This window comes from Urocampus carinirostris, chromosome 2 (assembly GCF_059441175.1).
Source record: "Urocampus carinirostris isolate Australia breed hairy pipefish chromosome 2, RoL_Ucar_1.0, whole genome shotgun sequence".
In the NCBI taxonomy this organism is placed as follows: Eukaryota; Metazoa; Chordata; class Actinopteri; order Syngnathiformes; family Syngnathidae; genus Urocampus; species Urocampus carinirostris.
This window is the reverse complement of record NC_142350.1, coordinates 28,299,589-28,321,588: the sequence shown is the minus strand read 5'-3', so window position 1 is coordinate 28,321,588 and position 22,000 is coordinate 28,299,589.

The following is a 22,000-nucleotide window of genomic DNA, read 5'->3' as shown; positions in this document are numbered from 1 at the left end:
TACTTTCAGTACTTTTTATGTATCTGTTCTTTTTTTATGTACCGGTGTGTTTATGTAAAATTTTGCGCGTGTTTATGTACATGCTTATTGTTATTTTATTATATGGTTTACTGAATATTTGTGTTGCCCTTCAGGCGCAGGATAACTCCGTTGCTGGTGAGGAGCAATACATATTACAAGGTACTATAACACAACTACCTGTCTGTTGTTCTCTATTCAACTCATTGAAATGCTGCTCAGAAAATTTTGTATCATTTGACATACAACTTCTTTTTAAAATAACGGAAAGAGTTACTTTCCATGTTAACTAGTTACTTTTACTATAGAGTGTCATGAACCAGAACAGGATCAGGACCCAAACGTTTCTCACACAAACCTTTTATCTTACCGGAAATGGGGAGTCATGCGCGTTAGGCAGCAGTCTGGCGTGAGATGATTGGAAGCCTGAGGCCGACGTGATCGATACCAATTACCTGAGTAGATATCGGACAGATGGGGTTGATACCGGACAGGACGGGACAGACAGGATTAATAATAAAACAGGTTATTGAAAAAAAACAGGACAAACTAAACGGGAACGAAAACTGGATAATAACCAGGAAAAAAATAGATGATAGACGAAACTGAAAACCAATATTAAACAGGACAAAAATAAACGGGAACAATACCAGACAGGGAATACCAACAGGAAAAAGGACAGAGTCAAAACCCACGTCTTGCGGGGCAGAGGTTCGTTGACGGACTGACCAAGGAAGAGTGAGAGCATTGAGATTAAATAGACAGAAAGCCAATCTGTCAACAAGCCGCAGCTGGCGCCACACGTGCGGGGCCAACTGGGTGCCACAACAACCCTGACATAGAGTGATTCAGTTACCAACTCAATTACTTTTTGGAAGATGTAGTGACTAACTATAACTAATTACTTTTTTAAAGTAAAATGCCCAACACTGCTTGCTACTGGTAACCATGGAAACCAGCCCTATTTGCTTCATGTGGGGAAGCAAATCCAGATCACCAAAAGGAACCATGAACATGTTTGAATCAGTATCGAGTACTTATACGTTTTACTAGCTTTAGTACTGTGCATTTATAATTGAGAACTAAACCATCCACAAATACTTGTACATCTGTTAATTGATTTGTACTTTACATTAAGCTGCAAAAAAGTCAGGCATTCATACACCGCTGTTCAAATTAAATGATGTCTGATTTTTATAAACTGTTGTGCTTGTTTTTCCAAATTACTTTGTGTTAGGAAAAATTTAGTTAACAATTGAAATTTAAAATACTTCACTTTAAAATTGCTAAAATTCTTGCCGTATTCGGTCTATCCCTATGTGGAGGTCTCAATTGTGGAGTGGCATAACATTGTTCCTTAGAGGCACAGTTTGTAATATTTGAACATAAGATGTTGCTGTATTGTGTAGTGCAACCAAATTGGTGCTCCAAAGCACAAGGAAGAATACAAATGACGAAGACTCAAAGTGACCGATCCGCACCATTTTACTTCTAGTTTTTTTTACCCAGCCTTTCACGAGGATTTTATTTTTCTGGCGTTACCACTAGCAGCAAGATGGACGAAAATCATGTTAGGCCAACGTTAAGTAAAATTAATTTTAAAAACTCTCGATCTACAAGTATTTTTTAATGCATGTTTATTTGAGAGTTTGCATATTTTTGGTTATTATTTAAAACAATATTCTCTTCTTTAATATATAAAGTTGTTGCCTAATAATACACAATTACCCCTTAGGTAAGTATCCTCTTTTCCCCAAAATAATAACTCAGAGCTTCCAATTGAAAAAGGTAATACATCATTGTCCAGGAAAATTCTGTTATTCAGGATAAAGCCTTTTAGAAAAAAGTGTTTTTCATATTATTTGAGTCAACACCCATTAGTAAAACAGTTGCTATTTTTGAGAGACATAATAATGGCCGCAAAGATGAAACTGCAAAAGATGCAAACTTAATCTAACTGCATAAATGAAAAGCGGCATAGCATGTTGTCTTAAACTAAAAGTGGGTTTACTTTGAAAAGGAAAACTTGCTAGTCTTTGAAATCTATCGTTTTGTGACTTAAGCCTTAGAACGAGGGTCTCAAACTCAATTTACTTAGGAGAAATGTTCCCTCTAAGCTGCGCGTGTGCGCAATTGCTCACTGCTCGCACATTCTCAGCACACAAGAAAATCTAGCCAGCGCACAAAAATGAGGGCTCAAAATGACTAATTAAGAAGCGACTTCAGTCAAAGTTACAGTGCATACACGTGTTCCCCTGACGTTGTGTCCTAAATGCTGTATTTTGAAGTCGAGTCGAAATGGAACGAAGTTAAGTAAAGTTAGTAGAGTTTGTCGAGAACCGGCTTCTTCGGCTCGGCTCACTAAAAGGAACCGGCTCTTTCGGGTTGTTTTTGCTTCTTTAATCCCAACATGACTAAATATTATGTAAAATTATGCACAAAATGATTTAAAGGAAGGGGGAATAGAACAAAAAAAGAAAAAAATACCAAAATGAAAAAGTAGTGAAAAGCTGAGAAAAAAAGAAACAAAAGGAAGAGAAAAAAGAAGGAAAAATTTAGAAAAAAAACTGAAAAAAAGAAAAGAAAGAAATGTAGGAAAAAAGTAAATAGAGAACAAAAAGAAAAAAAGGAACAGCTCGGAAAAAATAAACACAATGAGATTTTTTTCTAAAGGAATTTTAAAAAAAAGGAAAAAAAAGAAGAAGCAAAAGTTTGTGTTGCAGTCAAATAATTTCCAATCATATCAAGTGAATCTTGTTGCCAACATTGTACTTCCACTAAAAAATGTGATTAAGTACAGTTCTGTATCTTACAACCGACTAAATAAGCCCCCAAAAATGTTAATATTATGCGGCAAAATATGTCAGGAAATAAAAATAAATGGATATCTTGTGAAAGAATTGTAAGAACAAACGACGTTTGTAGGCCGTACAACCTTTGCATAGTTCATTCAAAAGAGAAAAATGATTTTGCATTGCCGGAAACTCAGCAAAATGTAACTTTATGTCAAGTTTTGGACATGTTTGATAATTAATTATCTTGCCACACTTGGGATTATGGTTGCTCACTGTTGTTTCAAGCGTTGCTCACCAACTTTGTGTGAACGCTCGGACCCGTGGAAAATTAGAGGGAACATTGATTAGGAGCCGTTGAAACGAGGGTCTCGATGAGGTTGGACTCCATCAGGTTTTCAAAGGCAGAAACCTAACATATTTCCATATAAGATACGTCAACTGTCCTTTAGATTTGAGTTTAACAGCCCTGATTATCTCCTTCGACTACTCCAGCAGCTCCTAGTTCCGTATTTTGCAATTAGTTTGGAGAAAATGATTAATCAAGGCATATACAAAGTCTGGCCCAGGGGTCAGTTACTATTAGTGATCAATTTTTTATTGGCCCGCCACCCCTGTCTTGGAATTATTATTATGTGGCCCGCCAGTAATGTTAACCGCAATATAAAATACATTTGTATAAAATAAATTCGTATAAAAAAAAACAACACAATTTCACCAGATGATGGCTTTCTGTGAGAATTTCAGCCCACCCGATATCCAACATGGTGACTGTATAGACGCACTTCCAAACAAAAAGTGCTGACTACAAAAAGCTAACTGGAAACAAACACTGTGAAAAGGTGAAGTAAATGGAAGCTGTTTTATCAGCACAGCAGTGCTTTCTCACGAGACCCGGAGGGTCAAATGAAAATGATAAAATATAATTGTTTACTAAATAAATAATAAGTAAAATAAATATTCTTTTCCCAGACAGACTTTTTGTTCAATTCATAGTAGTTTGTGATTTTGTCAAAACTTTAAAAAAAAAAAAAAATCATGTCTTAATATTAATTCTTTCATTCTTTTTACTCATTTGTTCCTGAGCTTAGGGTCACGTGGTCGGCTGGAGCGTATCCAAGCATTCTTTGGGCTAAGGCGGGGTACGCCCAAGATGAGTCGCCAGTTCACCACAGGGCCACATAGAGACAGACAACTCTCATATTCACACCCATGGAGAATTTGTTGTATCCAATTAGCTTCTCATGCATGTTTTGAATATTAATGGTTCAAAGAATGCCAGGTTGAATAGTTGCCCCCCACTTATTTCAGCTTACTATATTTGGCCGGCTTACTGAAAAAATTGGACAGCCCTAGATTAATTAAATCATTTAATTTGTTGAAACGTATAGTCAGTGTTGTGTAGGCACTGCCATGGGTCAAACCGTAATGAAGGGCGGACATACATCAATCTTGAACATTAGCGTGTGAATTTTAAACCCTGCTTATCTAATCAGCATCTATATCCAACTTGCATGGGCCTCACTAACATAACCATTTCACAATGCCCCAAATTATTGTACTGAGGGCAACAAATGGCCCGCAGGTCGCAAGTATGAGACCCCTGCCTTAGAACTCTATTCACACTTCTTCTATCTGAACATCCATTTCCTACGACTGACCAATGAACAGTCCTCAGTGTGCGCCACCTCATTTAGTCAGCTGGCGTCTGGATCATCCATCACCCTAATGAGGACAAGTGGTCAAGGAAATAGATGAATAGATGAATGTGGTGCAAGATAAACACCTCTCCAATTGGATGAACCATTTACCACTTCTGGCCTTAGTTATATTAGTTTCTAAAATTTAAAGGGGGAAATCAACTTACCTTAAAAATCAGTCCGCAATCTGCAACTTTTTGCCCAAGCTTTCAACCCTGCGGCTTATGCAATGATGAGGCGAAATGAATGGATTACAAGAAGCAACGTCCAACGGAAACAAAAATATTCTCTCTGGATTCCTGTTTTATCTGTCTGCATTGTGTGTTTTATAAACATGATTTTACTTAGTTGGATTTAATGAACTTTCTTTGATGTAACAATGCTATTTTGGCGGACATTCAAAGAAGTAGATAACGGCCATTGGACGTAATGGTTAGTTATGCCGGCTTTATAGTTTTCGAGTTTTTTTCTGATGAGTATATTTTGAAATGATATCTTGAATCCCAAGAGTTTTAGCTTTCCAATGATACAGTGACTGGTGACATCGTAAAGACACATATTTTTTCGTCAAAAGTCCGGTGGCCCGCTGGAGGGCCGTTGGAATGTTATTATTAAAACTCTTTCTGTGTACCGTCTTTCTTTGTTAGAATCTCATGTTTCAATGTAGGCACATGCGGCTTATAATCAGCTGCGGCTTATGTATATCTACAACATAGTTTTTCTTTAAAATATATACTGGGTGCGGCTTCTAATCAGGTGCGCTTTATAGTCCAAATTTTACGAAAATAATATTCTCGATAAAATTATGTTTGCACAGCTTGGAAGGTGACAATCCTTGTATACAAACTCAAAAAGAAAAGATAAGGATTTAGAAATAGATTACTGACCTTCACAAACGGAACAAGCAGTGGACCCAAATGTGTAATGTTTCACACAATGCTTAAGTGAGGGATCAGGGAAGTCAAGGCGAAAGGAAAAATACAGCGATCTGGTGCTCGAAGGAGGAGCAGGAAGCCCTCACAACCGGTCAGGTGGCAAGTCGGGTAGCCGGGACAGGAGAATGAAGCGTGGTCGGGGATCGATAGAGAGTCGGGTAGCCAGGACAGGAGAACGAAGTGTGGTCTGGGATCGGAAGCAAGTCAGGTAACCGGAGACGATCGGGAAGCCAGGGACAGGGGATCGATACAGGTAACGGGACGGAATCAGGCACGGTGTAGGAACAGGTCGGGAATAGAACAGGAGCAGGAGTCAAAAAGTGATCTCCTTGCATATGCTGAGGTTCGCTGATGGACTGACAAGGAGTGAACGAGAATGACGTGCATAAATAGGGAGAGAGCTAATTAGGGAACGAGTGGCAGCTGGGGCTGAAAGCGTGAGCGCAGGTGAGGGCAATTAGTGGGCAAGTGACAGAATCGTGACAACTGACACCAAAAAGTAGCATGTAACGAGAGATGGGTAGAGTAGTCAAAACTAATACTCAAGTACAAGTACTTCAGAATAATATGACTCAAAGTAGAAGTAAAAAGTAGTCATCCAAAATATTAATTGAACAGAAGTAAAAAGGTATTTAGTGAAAAAAATACTGAAGCACTGTGTAATGGGAACACATCCGATCCTTTGACTTCCTTTTGAACACACTGTTCCGGCAGACGCTCTTTGTGTGATTTCCAGATGATCAACTTGCAATCTGCTTTATATGTCCTTGTAACTTGAAACTGCAACAACATCTTATTTATTGATTTATTTTCAAAAAAACATTCAATCGGATCATTACATCATCAACGTCTATCCAATCAACAATTAAATACATATAATTTAGAAATACATTAAAATTTGAAGTACTTTAATTAACAATACAATAATAATAGTATGAATCAAATAAATTAATTAAGCACAAGTAGCATATTTAAAGTCCCAATACTTTTTTTCACAGGCTCTGCAAACAGAACAACAAGCTAGCCCAGGGGTCGGCATCCCAAAATGCTGAAAGAGCCATATTGTACCGAAAAATGGGCAGGAGCTGCAAAAAAATAATAGCCTAATACAAACCCTATAATATTATATATAACAAATGCTCTTGTACGATACCGCTTCAAGTTTAACTTGGTTACCATATCACTGCATTTCGGAATGCTTAACTGTTCTGATAAAATTAGATGCATTTAAGAAACCCAGGGTTTGAAAAAACAATAGTAAAGATGCATAAGTGCTCCTTATCTGGGCAACAAAAAGGGTGCAATTATATGCAACATGCATTTATAAAAAATTAACAGCAACCTTTGAAAATGTAGATAAAATCACTTTAATACTGTTAAAGTTTGATTTCTGCGCAACTATTTTTGTCTTTTTATCGTGTGGCGGATCACACGTATGCCTGTTTGCTACCTGCCTGGCTAGTGACGCAGCTCCTTTAAAAGGGGCGGGGCTTGGGCCACACAGATAGGAGCTCAAACAGGAGACACGAGAAAAAAACTAGTGAAAAGCGCGTACTTACGTGGAGGGGATTTAAGAAATGGGTTCAATGTAGCCTAATGTAGCGGAGTGAGTCCAATTTTTTTCTTCTTCCCAAGTGTACTCAAGTAAAAGTAAAAAAGTATAGTGATTTACAAGTACTCCAAGAAGTACGAAAATGTACCCGAAACAAATTTAAGTAAACTTAATTGATTAGATGTTACTTGTTACTACCCATTTCTAATCAGAGGGCAGTGTAATTCATAATCTGCATTAAATAAATTGCTAAAATAACGGTGTAACGCACCATGTGCTAACAACAGTACTGTTGCAAAATTTAATTAATAACGCGTTACCGAGTAAAGTAATTGCATTCCAGGAACGTGTTCCTTCATTACGCATTAGTCCCAACACCGGTGGAAAGTTAGCTTGTGTGATTTTGACACCCTGGCTGCAGTTAAATCTTTAAACCCGGAGGCCAGCGAGCCGTTCCTTCTGCCGTCCATAAAAGCTCGCTGGCATCCAGCAGACCACACACGCACGTTCAGTCGGGCGAAGGCAGCGCAGTGACCCGAGCAGTGAAAACGTTTGCTCGAACGATCCTGATGGCTTTATCGCAGCTTTTCTCAAAACCGGAGTTTCGTTTGTCTGACAGCCTTCGAGTCGGTCGTGGCATCGCCAACGTACTGCAACTGTAAATTTCAAATTCTTTTAGGGGGAAGTGACCTATGGCTGAGCCCCGTCCTCAAACACAATGAGCTAATCACAATGCGTGTAGCCAACTCATAACGCTCGAACGATCTCTGCTCCCACGCCATTGAAATGCATTACTGTCAGTTTTAGTTCGTTTTTTTATTACATTTTAAAATCATCAAGCAGTGTGCATGGGGTGCATGCAAATCTGATACAAGGTATCCTGACAGGCTGGGCAATGCGGTGTATTTTTTACCCTTTCACAAGCCACATCTAAAACAAAACGAGTTGGATAAAGTTATGCAGTCGACCGCAGCACCAACTCAACGTGGATAACGTTAATAAGGATGTCTGTTCTGAAGTAAGTCATTATAATATTTGAAGCAACATATTGTCACTTATTTATAAAGTTACCATCTCCAACCTTAGAATGACGCTAGCTAACGCTAGCTCTTGGCTGCGTTGTACATCACGTCACTTATAGTCACATATAGTTAACCTAAATCTAAACGGCTGCTAATCTGACTTTTTGCACTACTGGCAGTTCTTTATAGCTTGCCACTCCTTGCACATTAGCTCTCTGCACTATTGTACTTACAGCGTTATTGTTACAGTGTTAATGTTACTGTTTACCTGACTTGTTAACCTGACTGCCCATTTTGCACATCTGGTTAGCTACTCCTCTTGCACTATCGGCACTATGGTAAAATACTATACGTAGCCATAATAAAATACAACTTTTACTTATACCTGTACATTCAAGGAAACTGTGCGGGTCAGATGTATCGACATTTCGTTCTGTATACACGTGTACTAGAATGACAATAAAGTAGATCTGAATCTGAATCTGAATTATACTGAGAGTTCAGTGGCCAGTTATGTGCTACTTTTTGTACTTTGGGAATCATACATGATTGTTAGCTGTTGTCCAAAGGACATAGACATAGTATCGCTAACTTTGGGAGCTTAGCTTCTTTAACTTACCTTCAAATAACTAAGATAACAAATGTTGGCAATGTTTTGGTGAAAAATCCAACATAAATACTGGAGCACCAAACTAACAAAGAGACACTCCTGGTAGCCTAAACATGTCTTGGGGAAAATACGCATCTTAGACTTAGATTAGCTGAAGCTTTTTATTGAACTTCTCAACAATTGCATAATTAATATAACCCTTTAATGCATAGTTTAGGCCCTTTTGGTGACTTTGAGATGATATGGGATCTTTCTGGGCCCAAAAAGCATAAATTTCCTCCTGCCAAATGTCTCCTACTGTGACACTTGCCATAGCGCTCTTCACCAAATGTTGAATTCAACTGAGTGGTAAAGGGGGCGGGGCTTAGCGATAGGTCAATTGTTTTAAACAATAAAAAAAATCTGGACTAGACCAATAAACTATAAATAAATCACATGAGTTAAAAAGTAACAAACATTTTTGGAAACATAAATAGTGACCATTTACTTATTTTTTTTAATAAGCATTGGCCGGAAAGAGAGAAGAAAATAAAAGTTTTAATACTTAATTTCTTCCTTTTATTTGTAACAAAATGATACAGCAAGTGGAAGCTTTGCAGGTTGAGTTTATAGCGTTTTCGTTTAATTTTGATCTATTTCGGTAAAAATGGAGTGTTGTCAAATCAGTCTCATTTATTTGATTTCCCTAAACTACTAAGGTCGTAGGGGCACCATTTCCTGTGGTGTGTCTTGGGTAAGTACAGCTTGGGTGTGCTCATCTCTCTCTTTGACAAAAAATGTTCCACCCGGTCTCAAACCGTATTCATTTTTCTTAAATTTTCCATTCCCTCTGATGGAAATTACCCAGTACATCAACTTTTATTTCTAGTTTTAGTATTACCAATTTTGCAGTTCATTAATTTGGACAAGAATGAGTAATTCGAAGAAAAGTGTGAAACAAAACCACACAAACCGATTGATCTACCACACGACAGGACTTATTTACACAAAATGTAAATAAACAAACATTTCAACAAGAGGGGATTAGCACGTCTCTAATTTGAATTGGGAACATATGGAAGGGAGAAAATTCGTCTTTGCTGAAGTGGAGGGTAAACTGCAAAGTGAAAAAGGTTACGGAAAGAAATGAGCAGACTTTCTATGGCATATTAGAAGCATAAGACCCCAGCAACAAAACAGCAGTTTTCTTTCTTTGCTGTTACCTTGTAAGCACACCATGGCATTCATTCTGGCAAGCTGGGACTCCCTTACTTTTCAAGCTGGCGAGACTGGCTTTGTTCGGCGTGATGGTCGAGTGAGGGAGGGTGGTTAAGCGAGAGAGGAGATGGGCGTGCAAATTTGGATAGTATGACGCTCAGCTTGTGAGCCCAGGAAAAAAGAGCAAGGCAAACTTTACCACCTACTTTCAAATGCCTCGTGACGTCATCAACCACCGGAAGATGCTATTGGAACCTGCTGTGTGAATTCCTCCCAAGATATTGGAAACTTTAACAAGACGCCAAATTGGCCCAAATTAATCAAACACGCCATAAAATACTCAATCACAAATCATGACGCAGCACACATAGATAAATTAATCTTTGTCATGAATCTGTAGAGGCTAGTCATCTCCTGGAACTGGAAACATTGTTTTCCAGGGGCACACTTGTAGACGCCTGGTGTACATTTTTGAAGTTGTCCATCACAGGGGTAGCGCTGTCCATCAGCGAGACGGCGTTTGTAGAAAGGTTTGGTTGAGTTCATCACTGCCATGGGGAAACAGGTGTAGAGGCAGTGGGTAGAAGGGTGGGATTCTGTCCATCAGGGTTGTGGGGAGACTGGCGTAAGACAGTTTATCAGGCGGCTTGGGTAGTCCAATAAATGGCGAATGGTAGATGTTCTGCATTTATATAACGTTTTTCAAGTCACTAAAGACCCCCGATGTGCTTTACAATGTGCTTCACACGTATTCACACACACACACACACACACACACACACACACACACACACACACACACACACACACACACACACACACACACACACACACACTGACACACACACACACACACACACACTGATCCAAGTAAAAGGGTTTCTTGGGTGAATGGTAAATCTTTCGAGGTTCCTTCTTTTTGACAGAGTCTGTAGCTGGAAAGGGGTGTTTGTCTTCGTAGCAACCAATACCTGTAAGTTCGTATTTTGACAACTTCCCCAATAAAGATGGTGGGAGGAGCCAGGGACGTTTGTTTTATCTACCTAATACCTACTAATAAAGAAAAATAGTTTCCATGAGACTCAGTAGCGCGTGGGACTTCCCAGGTAAACTTCTTCACACTCCACTTACTTTAAATTTAACGATTTGAATGTCTTGCACATTGTAAAACGGCGGCACGGTGGATGAGTGGTTAGCGTGTCCGCTGCACAGTTCAGAGAGATGGGATCAAAGCCAGCTACCAGCCTTCCTGTGCGGAATTTGCATGTTCTCCCCATGCTTGCGTGGGTTTCTTCCGGGTACTCCGGATTCCTCCAACATTCCAAAAACGTGCGTGTCAGGTTAATTGGCCGGTCCAAATTGTCCCCAGGTGTAAATAAGCGAGTGAGTTGTCTGTCTCTGTGGGTCCTGTGATTGGATGGCAACCAGTTCAGGGTGTCCCGTGCCCACTGCCTGAAGATGGCTGGGATGGGCTCCAGGACCCCCGCAACCGTACTAGGGATAAGCGGTGCAGATAATGGATGGATGGAAGAAGTAATCTGTTGAAAAATTCTTTTTTTTCAGATCCAACAAAAAGTTTAATCTTTTTGTGTTGTTTTCTGAAAGCATGATGTGCTTGTCCACAACATATTATTGATTCGTCTAGAACGCATTGGTATCTCAGGAACTGTACTCTCGTGGTTTAGGTCCTACCTGTCAGACAGGATGCAATGTGTTAACTATGGCAATATGACCTCTAAACAATCTAATGTCCCTTGTGGTGTTCCTCAAGGCTCTGTACTTGGCCCCCTTCTTTTTAGTATTTATATGATCCCGCTTGGTGACATTATCCGCAAGTATAATATTAGTTTCCATTGCTATGCAGATGACACTCAACTGTATGTGCCACTGGAAAAAACTGGACATTTAAGTTTTAGAAATCTGGAGGATTGCCTTACTGAGATTCAAAGATGGATGTCAAATAATTTTTTACGCCTTAACCCAGAAAAAACTGAAATGTTGATTATTGGTCCAGCTCACTGTCGTCATTTGTTTTCAAACATTACCCTGAACCTAGACAAATGTAATATCACCCATAGTGACTCGGTCAAAAATCTAGGTGTTATATTTGATCCTAACCTGTCGTTTCAGTTACATGTGAAAAATATTACTAGAATAGCTTTCTACCACCTCCGTAATATTGCGAAGATTCGTTCAATGCTGTCCCAATCAGATGCAGAGATTTTAATTCATGCGTTTATTACTTCTCGGCTTGATTACTGTAATGTATTGCTTTCTGGTCTCCCGATGTCTAGCATTAAAAGTTTGCAGCTGGTTCAGAATGCGGCAGCTAGACTTTTGACTAAGACTAAAAAGTTTGAGCATATTACACCTGTATTGGCCAACTTGCACTGGCTCCCAGTCCACTTAAGATGTGACTTTAAGGTTCTCTTATTAACATATAAATGTTTGCATGGGCTTGCACCCTCTTATCTCTCCGATTTGATTTCCCCCTATGTTCCTGCACGGAGTCTGCGCTCGGAAAATGCCGGTCTACTTGTGACTCCGAGAGCCAAGAAGTCTGCGGGCTCGAGAGCGTTCTCCATCCGGGCCCGGTGTTGTGGAACGCCCTGCCTCTGGAGATAAGATCTGCAACCTCAACGGAAGTTTTTAAATTGAGGCTTAAGACACACTTCTATTCCAAAGCATATGATTGATGCCCACCTTGTATTCTGTTTTGTCCTGTCTTTTTCTGAGGCCTGCCTGGCTGATACGAAGGAGAAGGATGATCTGGGATGGGTCAACGGACCGGGGTCTGACCTGCAGCATGTCAACCCCTGCATTTACCAGCTGGCGTCGTCGTTGATGTCATGCTCTTTCCGGACATTTTCAACATTTTACCTAGTGTTTACTATTCTGAATACAGTAATGCTAATTGTAATTCACCCTGTTCAATCCTGGAAGGGGGATTACCACATGTGAGGTCCTTTCTCAAGGTTTCTCTTTTCTCCCCACGCTGAGGTTTTTGAGTTTTTCCTTGCCCGCATGCTGGTTTGCTGGTTTAAGATGAGGTAATTGTGTAATTTTGTAACTGTAATCCTGTGCAGTCCTTTGAGACATTTTTGTGATTAAGGGCTATATAAATAAATTTGACTTGACTATTTTGACTTGACTTGTCTATTTGTTTGTTTGCCTTAGCACCATAAGTTGCTGAATTTTTGATGCCGTACAAATACAAAATTGAAAATGCTCAGAAGGTGAGAAAAGTGTGAAAACGTGGTAAATGAGCAACAAAAAGTCAAATATAAGTTACAGACATTGCTCACTTTACGCCCTACGGGCTAAAGCACCGATTCTTAACAAATAAATCTAGTAACAAACTTGGTTATGGGATAAATATACTGTAACTTGCAAGTGACGGCATCATTGTATTCAGTATTTTTTTCATACTAGAGGCATGACAATTCAAATCTTGTGGTGGCACAACAAAACAAAAACTATAAAATTGGGATATAGAAACATTTATATACTTGATCATAATCCATTTGGGATTGAATAATGTGAGTACTAAAACATACAGTATGTCACGGTACAAAGTAAATCGTAAGCATCTCCTAAGAAGGTGTGAAAAAAAAAAAAACAGAAAGACAATATTCATTGTAAACAAGCAGAATAAAAACAAATCTGGACAAGCATTAAATGATTACCTATCAATACGTTAAAGCAGGGGTCTGGAACCTTGATCCAAAGAGCCACATTTTATATCACTTTTAACTTTTGATGATTTGATAAAATCTCTAAAATAATAATAATGCCTGAGCCTGTGTCACATAAATATACCACTTATAATTTGTGTTACTTAACCATTGGATGGATATGTGGGGTCAATGGATTGCTAATCTTCCAAATCTTTAAAAAGATAAAAAAAAGAAAAATATTTTCATACTCCAGTTATTCCTCAGAAGGCATCTTGATTAGTGTTTAAATTATTTCCGCCACTAATTTTTGACCCCACAAATGGAAGAGTGTATGTACAGGTAGGTCATGCATCCAAGGATAAAAAGTGTTGAGGCTCATTTTGACCATCGTCTTTGTCATAATAATGGTTTAAAAAAGGTGCAAACAAAGTTCTTCGGAAAAATGACACAAAGTTTTGCAAACGTATTTATCTTCAATACATTTGGGCGCATGTTGAGAGAAAGAAGAAGTGTGCGCACTGTGTGTATACCTCTGCCCATTCCGCAAGCTCACCCAATCAAATTTCTCTGGGGTCTCTGCTAGAATTTTTTTTGTGATTGCAGTGTACTTTGTGGGTTTTCATTATAAAGTGTCTCAACAATAAACATAGATTGTTCAATAAGTTTCCGTACAAAGGATTCTTAAGCAATTTACAGCTAAAATTGGGTGAATTGTTGTAATACCTTGAATGTAAACTGTAGTTGAGACTGTGCCCTATATATACTGGACCGATCTTCATTTGTAACCAGTGTTGTCTCTGCTCCCCATGGGCTATCAATACAATAAATAATCGGAAAATTTCTATTTAATCTTCGGGACAGATGTGCTCATGAAAAGAGCCATACATGGCTCTCGAGCGCTAGGTTTAAGACCACTGCGTTAAATGATCAACCAGCAATTGCTGCTAAGAGCGACAAGTGAGTCAAGCAGATTCATCCAGCTGTGTCTCGGGATGAATATCGTGCGAGGGAGATGATGGCCAGAAGAGAGGGGCTGGGGTGTCACGACATGGGGAGTGATCTGGGCGGAGGAGGGTCTTCCAGCTCTCGCCAAAAACAACACGGCACAGGATCCAGCTGACTTGAATGTTAAATCGGCAGGACTCTTATCTTTTTTCTGTCATTCCACAATCATTCATGTAAGGGTTCATGTTCAGAACTTCTGAGTATATCCCCTAACGGACTGTGTGAAAGAATTGGAAGAGCGCACCGATCATGATCGCAGCTGTCCGCTCATCTCTGCTCACCTTTGCTCCCCGAAGGTGTCTTTGAGACGCGACCTCTTCTTCCTCCATTCCTTTCTCCTCCTCTTCAGCATGGACACAATAGGCTACCTCTCCGGCTATGTTGTTTTTGGAACAGGAACCCTTCGGGGCCGGCTCGATTGACACAAATTAGCCAAGGACACGTCCTCGGAGAGATTCCCCCCAGAGCTCTCCCTCAGCTGATTGGGGATTTTTGTGTATTTGCTTTTGGGAGTTGTGTTTATTTTCACTCCATCGCTGAGGAAGTTGTGTGGTCAGCCATTTAGAGATGATGTCATTGGAGCGGGAATGTCACCTTGGTTAATTCCAAGCAATATCTGAAGGTTTTGTCGAAAGTCCGAGTCTTCACAATTTCAAAGTGGTTCAGTTAAGTCAGAGCTTCTCAATTATTTTCCGTCACGCCTCCCCTCGGAAGAAGAAATCCTCTTGCACCCTCCCAATAAGTCTTTTTCCTCATCAGGGTTAATTAGTTTTTCATGGGATCACTTGAGGGTCTGATCCACTTCGTATTTACACTTCCTGCTCGATGCTATGACTCGGGATTAAATGTAAACAAAAACAATGCCGAAGAGAGTGCCACAGTTCCCTGGTGTCGTGGAGGTGCCATTGCATTATTTGAGACCACTGACTCAATCTAATTCTAACTGAATGTTTCAGTTAACGTAGCTAGAGTTGGGCATGTTACTTTTAAAAGGTAATTAGTTATAGATACTCACTACTTCTTTCAAAAATTAACTGAGTTACTCCATTGTAAAAGTAACTAGTTATCAGGGAAAGTAACTAGTTTTGTAACTTTAAAAATAAGTTGTTGTATATCAAAGAATTTGAAATTTTCTTAGCAGTATTTGAATCAATTGAATAGAAAAAAACAGACAGATGGTTGTGTTATAAACTTTGTTATATTTATTGCACGTCCCCAGCAACATATTTATCCTACACTTAAAGTGCAAAAAATATAACCAGTAAACTATATAATAAAATAACAATCAGCAGGAAACAATAAAGTATGTTTAAATCTAACTCTCACAACTTGAGCCACCTGTTCAAGTAGACATTGGCAACTGAACTCAAATTATTTTCTTTATAACAAAAGTCGATAGGAAAACAATATAAAGTGAGATTTACTCCGTAGCATAAATAACAGTCTTGTTGCAAACAACTGGTCAAGTAGACATGTGCTACTCTACTTCAAATATTTACATTTATTTATTCACAAAAGTAAAATAGTTCAGCAATAAAATACACACACTGTGTTTACCACTACAGTGTAAATCTAACAACCTGGGATGAATGAGACATTCTGTAATTCTTCCATCAACTATCCAGCCAACCAGACCATCCTTACCCTTGTATCTGAGGAGCAGAACCTTCTCAAACTTGCAACAGATACCTTTCTCCGAAACACAAGACACTTGAACCAAGGGTTAACAAAGAAGCAGCTCAGACGTAGTGCAGCGGTCAAAAGCTTTTTGCCCTTCCGGTTCATATACCTTTCTGACAACACAAGCATTGGTACCTTTATAGACCACCAAATTCAAGAGGAATAACAATGAATGACACACATCCATTTTGGCTCCTACGAGCGCTATTCTTGAATCTGAACAAACACGGATGACAAATAAACAGATCCGAGTCGACCGGCTACGGCTGGTAGTTTCTTCAATTGATTCAAAGTAAAGCCTCGCTTTCGACGGATATTAATCGTAACGGCAGAACAAATAATGAGTTAGATTACCCTATTACTGAAAATAACGTGGTTAAGTAATAGCGTAATTTATAACGGCGTTATTCCCAACACCGATAGGCAGCGGCAGCTCCTCGTCCCAAGGCCTTAGGAAAGAAAGCATGTGTGTTATAAAAACTCTGATTATCAGCATACCTCAACGCCAGCCCTGTTGACGCCATCTGGTTTTTACATCATTGGTGGACTGGGGGGTGTCACGCTCTGTACTTGGGGCCTGTCAGCAGCCATGCGCTGCACATCCCCCACAACCTCGCGCCCCACCTGACAAAACTTTCCAGCACAACATAGGATGTGATCACCTCGACCTGAAAAATAAATAAGGGATTCCCCTCCTCGCTAGTCCTTTTCGTCGGAGCCGACGTTTATCCGGGCTCAAAGGACTTATTGGTGCGCTGCTACATTCATGAAATTTGACTTCTGTGAAGCGGCCTGGATGGAAAAAGTGAGAGAAAATGAGGCTGCCAGGATGTGGACGGAGATTACTCACAAAGCTGCCCCAGAACGCTGCCAAACACTTTATGTTGTATTTTTTTGGGGGAGTTCTTTGTGAGTCATGTGGTAATGGAGCTTCCTCCATCCCAGCGGTGGTCATGGGAAGAGGCTCCAAGCGGGCTGTTAGTCAAAGCAAAGCCATCAAACACCTTGTAACACCGCAAACATGCCGCTGCTGTGAATTACAAAATGCATGTTCTTTGATTTTGACGAATTTTGCAATAGATTATACTTGCAATTTGCTGATTTTTTTTGCCCAGTTTCACATTCCAGCTATCCCTATTAGAATCAAATCTTGTTTAATAATTTATTTTTTTCAGCGCATTTTATTATATTTCAAGGGACAGTGTGTATAATCGCTGTGTTGTATAGCGCAACAAAAAACAAGTGCTAATAAGCAGAAGGAACAATGAAAACTATGGACACTTAAGGTGACAAAAAACGCAATTTTTCTGCCCAACATTTCGTGAGGTCTTTTGGTTATCAGATACCCGTAGTAGCAAGATGGTGGGCAATTATGTCGGCCCCTACTAGTTGAGGCTCATTTTGTGTAAAATACGTGAAAATATCCTGACCTACGAGTATTTTAAAAAATACACAAGTATGAGCACCATTGCTCCCCCAAAGGTGTCTTTGAGAGGCTACCTCTCCGGCTATGTTTTCATGAATTTTTGCTTCTTTTCTTTCAATCGATATTTTTTTTAACGAATGAATTTTACTTTGACCACAGGAATCCACTAAATAATACTGTCATGAACCGGAACGGGGTCAGGACCCAAAGACGTGACGTTTCTCACACAAGCCTTTTATTTTACAGGAAATGGGGAGTCATTCACGTTAAGCAACAGTCTGGTGTGAGATGATAGGAAGCCAGAAGCCGACGAGATCGATACCAATTGCCCGAGTAGATATCGGACAGATGGGGTCGATACCGGACAGGACGGAACAGACAAGATTGATAAAGAAACGGGATATCGAGAATAAAGAGGACAAACTCGACAGGAATGAAAACTGGAGAGAATAATAAAAAGGAAAAAATAGACAGGAACGAAACTGGAAAGCACTATTAAACAGGACAAAAATAAATGGGAACAATACTGGACAGGGAATAACAAGAGAAGACAAGAGTCAAAACCCACGTCTTGCGGGGCAGAGGTTCGTTGACGGACTGACAAAGGAAAAATAAGAGCACAGAGATTAAAAAGACGAGAAGCCAATGTGTCAATAAGGCGCAGCTCGTGCCACATGGGCGGGGCCAATTGGGCGCCATGGCAACCGTGACCAATACACACTGTCCCTTAAAGTCCAATAACACATATCTTTTACACTTGTATACAGGTTTTTTATTAATGAAAAAATAGCATTAGGAGGTTCTTAAAAATACATAGTATCATTTATACTTATGTTTCCACATTTTTTAACGTATTTTTCAGTATTTCACTATTCTAATACAGTGTCTCTCAATGTTCCTTCTCTCATGCCTCCAATAGGAAGAAGGAAACCTCTTACCCCCTCCCTCCTTGGGACCAATAAAAAGGTGAATTGCGAGTGGTTGTCAAAAACAGATGAGATGTGATGGGTTATTATCTCAACCCATCCACTTTAACATTATTTTCAGTCAGTGGTGGGCTGTCGGGGCTTGCATGGCCTTCTCTGCTGGCCTAAAACATATCTGAATTATCCATCCATTATCTGCACTGCTTATCCTCAGTAGAGTCACAGGGGTGCTGGAGCTTATCATATCTTAGGTTAATTATATTTTGTCCATTAATACTAATTGAATAATTCCAAATCATGTCACCTTCCTTTTATTGCTTTTCCCCCAGTTGCATTGCTTCCAGATGTGTGCTTTCATGTTTACGTATTTAACCAATCACATTTCAGATATAACTTTTTGCTAGGATCAAAAATCTACCCGGGGACCTTCACAATCAGTGAAGGATGAAGTAAGTGTCGATAAAGCTTTTGTATTAGCCAAACAGATTTCCAGTTGGCAAAGCCGGACCCTTCTAGAAGGCCTATGATTGGCTCGGGGGCAGTAATGCACCAAAGTGATCGCACCAACCACAGTTGAGGATGAGCTGCACAAACAATGTATTGTGTGGATTTAATAGTGTTTTGTCACCCAAAAATGTCTGAAGGAGGAGAAGAAATTCATTTGGTCACAGATTTACTGTCAAAGCCATTTTCTAGACGGACTATTCAGGAAAAACTAGACATATTTGGAATGGTTGGACAACTTCGAAGTTTGATCAATTAACTTGAATTGCAGGACCTTTTGTAACTAAATATAAGTTAAACTGTCACGGACCAGGAATGGAGACAGGACCCAATTGCATTCGTTTTACTCAGCTTTATTTAGAAGGATGAAAGGACTTGCATCCACAATCCGATGATCGTTGATCACGGGTAGCAGATAGCTGGGACGCGGAAGTAGCACTTCTGTGTCGAGCGTAGGTCGTTGTTGAAAGCGAGAAAAAACAGGTCGGTGGCCGAGGCGGAGGAGCGAAAACATCAACGGGTCCAGAAAAGAGGTCGGCAACAGGAATCAGACAGAAAACAGGGCAGGAGGAGTCGGAGAGTCACAAAAGCTTTCCTAGCGGGTAGCATAGGTTCGCAGACGATCCGACAAATGATGACAGAAAAGTGGGGGTTTAAAAAGAGGCAGGGAGCCAATCAGCGCCCAGGGCTCTTGGCGCCAAGGAACGGGCACAGGTGCCTCGCATCAGTAATCATGACATAAACAAGACTTTATACACATTTAAGTCTTTCTGTGTCTGCAGACGTTACACTGACCAATAATCTTCCATCATTTAAGGTTTTTTTTAACAGTTGACGGCAAGATTTTAAGCCAGTCCGTCATTTTAATGAGTTGAAAATAGGGCAGCAACAAATAATTGATAAAATCCATTAAAATTGATTATTAAAAACGTTGGCAATTAATTACCTCATCGATTTGTCATGTCGCGTGATTTATTAGCCACTTTGAACGTTGAATCAATGTAAATAAGCGATTTGGATCTTGCTGTGAGGTTTAGGGTTGTACTACTGTTTTGGTCTGGCAGAGGGAGCCTTGAGACCGTTTTCATAAAAGTCTCCTACGTTTGTCTTAAATCCCTTTTCATTGAATATTGCATTATTACAAACAAGACTTGCATGAAACAGTTAAACACTACACAGTTAAGACTTTTCAAAGGAAAAGAACGTGCTGAAGAAATACAGGGGAAAAATAAGGAAAATAAAACATATAAAGTAAAAAGAAAAAAAAAGACTTGTTTACCTTAACAAAAGGGGCAGATTTTTAAGCATATTATATATCATTTGCACATTCGGAAGATTTATCATTTTCAAAAATTAAACCAAGAAAACAAATACATTGATCACTTTTTGAAAGATTGGTTTATAATTTATATATTTTTGGCGGATACATATTTTGCCACACACAAAATTTAATGATATGATCTTTCTTCATTTTAGTTTTGTATGTTAAGTCCAAGTGCAACAGGATCTTTGGGTAAGGTGGTAGGAAAAGTCTATCTTACACGTTTGCAGTTAAATAGCATACATCTGTATGTATTTTTTTAAATTCTTATGTTATTTGACAAACTCTTGTATAATTTATCGTTCTAAAGTATATAATATTCTGTTGTTTTGTGCACTATGCTTCTATTTGTCCAAAAGTTTAAAATTTGAATGTAGGAGTATATTAAAAATGTGTTTTTTGTCAATCCGACTCTTAGATTAATGGAAAGAATGGACCAATTCTTTTATTATTAAAATATTTTTAGTTGCAGCCCTTGTTTGAAATTGGAGCATTAACTAGAGAGACACTGAGACAAAAAAGAGCCATGACCGTTGAATTAGACTTTTAAAAAAGTCAGTAAGAGAGCAGCCCTGCTCGACCTGAACGTAATGTTTGACATTTTATACATTCGAGCAAAGGGTTTAAGAGCTTACCTCTGCTAAAGGCCTAGGTGTGAAATGCACAGCCCACCGCTGTCTTTAGTCAACGCCGAGTAGAAAAAGTAGAATTTTGTTTTTAATAGCAGTCTACAAATAAAATATCAATCAATCTCATATGCTTGGATACAAATGTATTTTTTCTAATCACCATCTCAATTGCTGCCTGATGGGGAAGGGGACACAATCCTGAGTTATAAAAGAAGTGCTTCTCTTTAAAATGTTGACGGAGGCCCTCAAACAACCCCCTCTCCACCATCTTTAATCATCCAACTTGCTCAGCTTTCACATCATTCTTTACCAGATTGTTAGCGCGCAGAGTAAAAAGGGTGGGTGTCGTGTAAGCAGTCGCCTTCACAACCTCCGCACTATGCATAAATCAGACTGCTAATAAATCGAAAAGCAAAATGACTTCTTGGCCCCGGCATATATCACCGAATCAAATGAAGCTTCATGCACCCGAGGGGGACACAGGAATGCTTCTGTTTAAGCGAAGTGATTTGTGGAGCGCTCCCAAGTTTTGCTGGCTGCACAAGACACTCTTAAACGTCCAAATCTCACTTATCTTCATTTGTAATAGATTGTGGACTTCAGTTAGCTGCAACTCTTGAAAAGTTGACTTTTAATATCAATATGTAGAATAAACTCATGTTTTGTTTACATGCCTTGGCGGCAAGGTTATTTTTTAGGCGCTTGATGCCCAATTGTTGGAACAATGGCGCCCCCGACTGGATAGTGAATTTCACCGCAGATTTTGAGCATACTGTTTTCCCGAATAGGGGTCAAAAGACCCAATGAATAGCTAAAAATGCAGGAAAAAGTAATGTGACACTGCGTTTATATAACTGCATTTATTCAAAGAGTAAATAATAATTGTGTCTGTCGTTTTACAGAGCGGAACCAATGAAGTGTAATTGTGTTCGCTACCCCGATAGAATAGCAAACACTTGATCTAAAAGCAAATTAAAGTGGAATCATTTATTTATGTATCTATTCA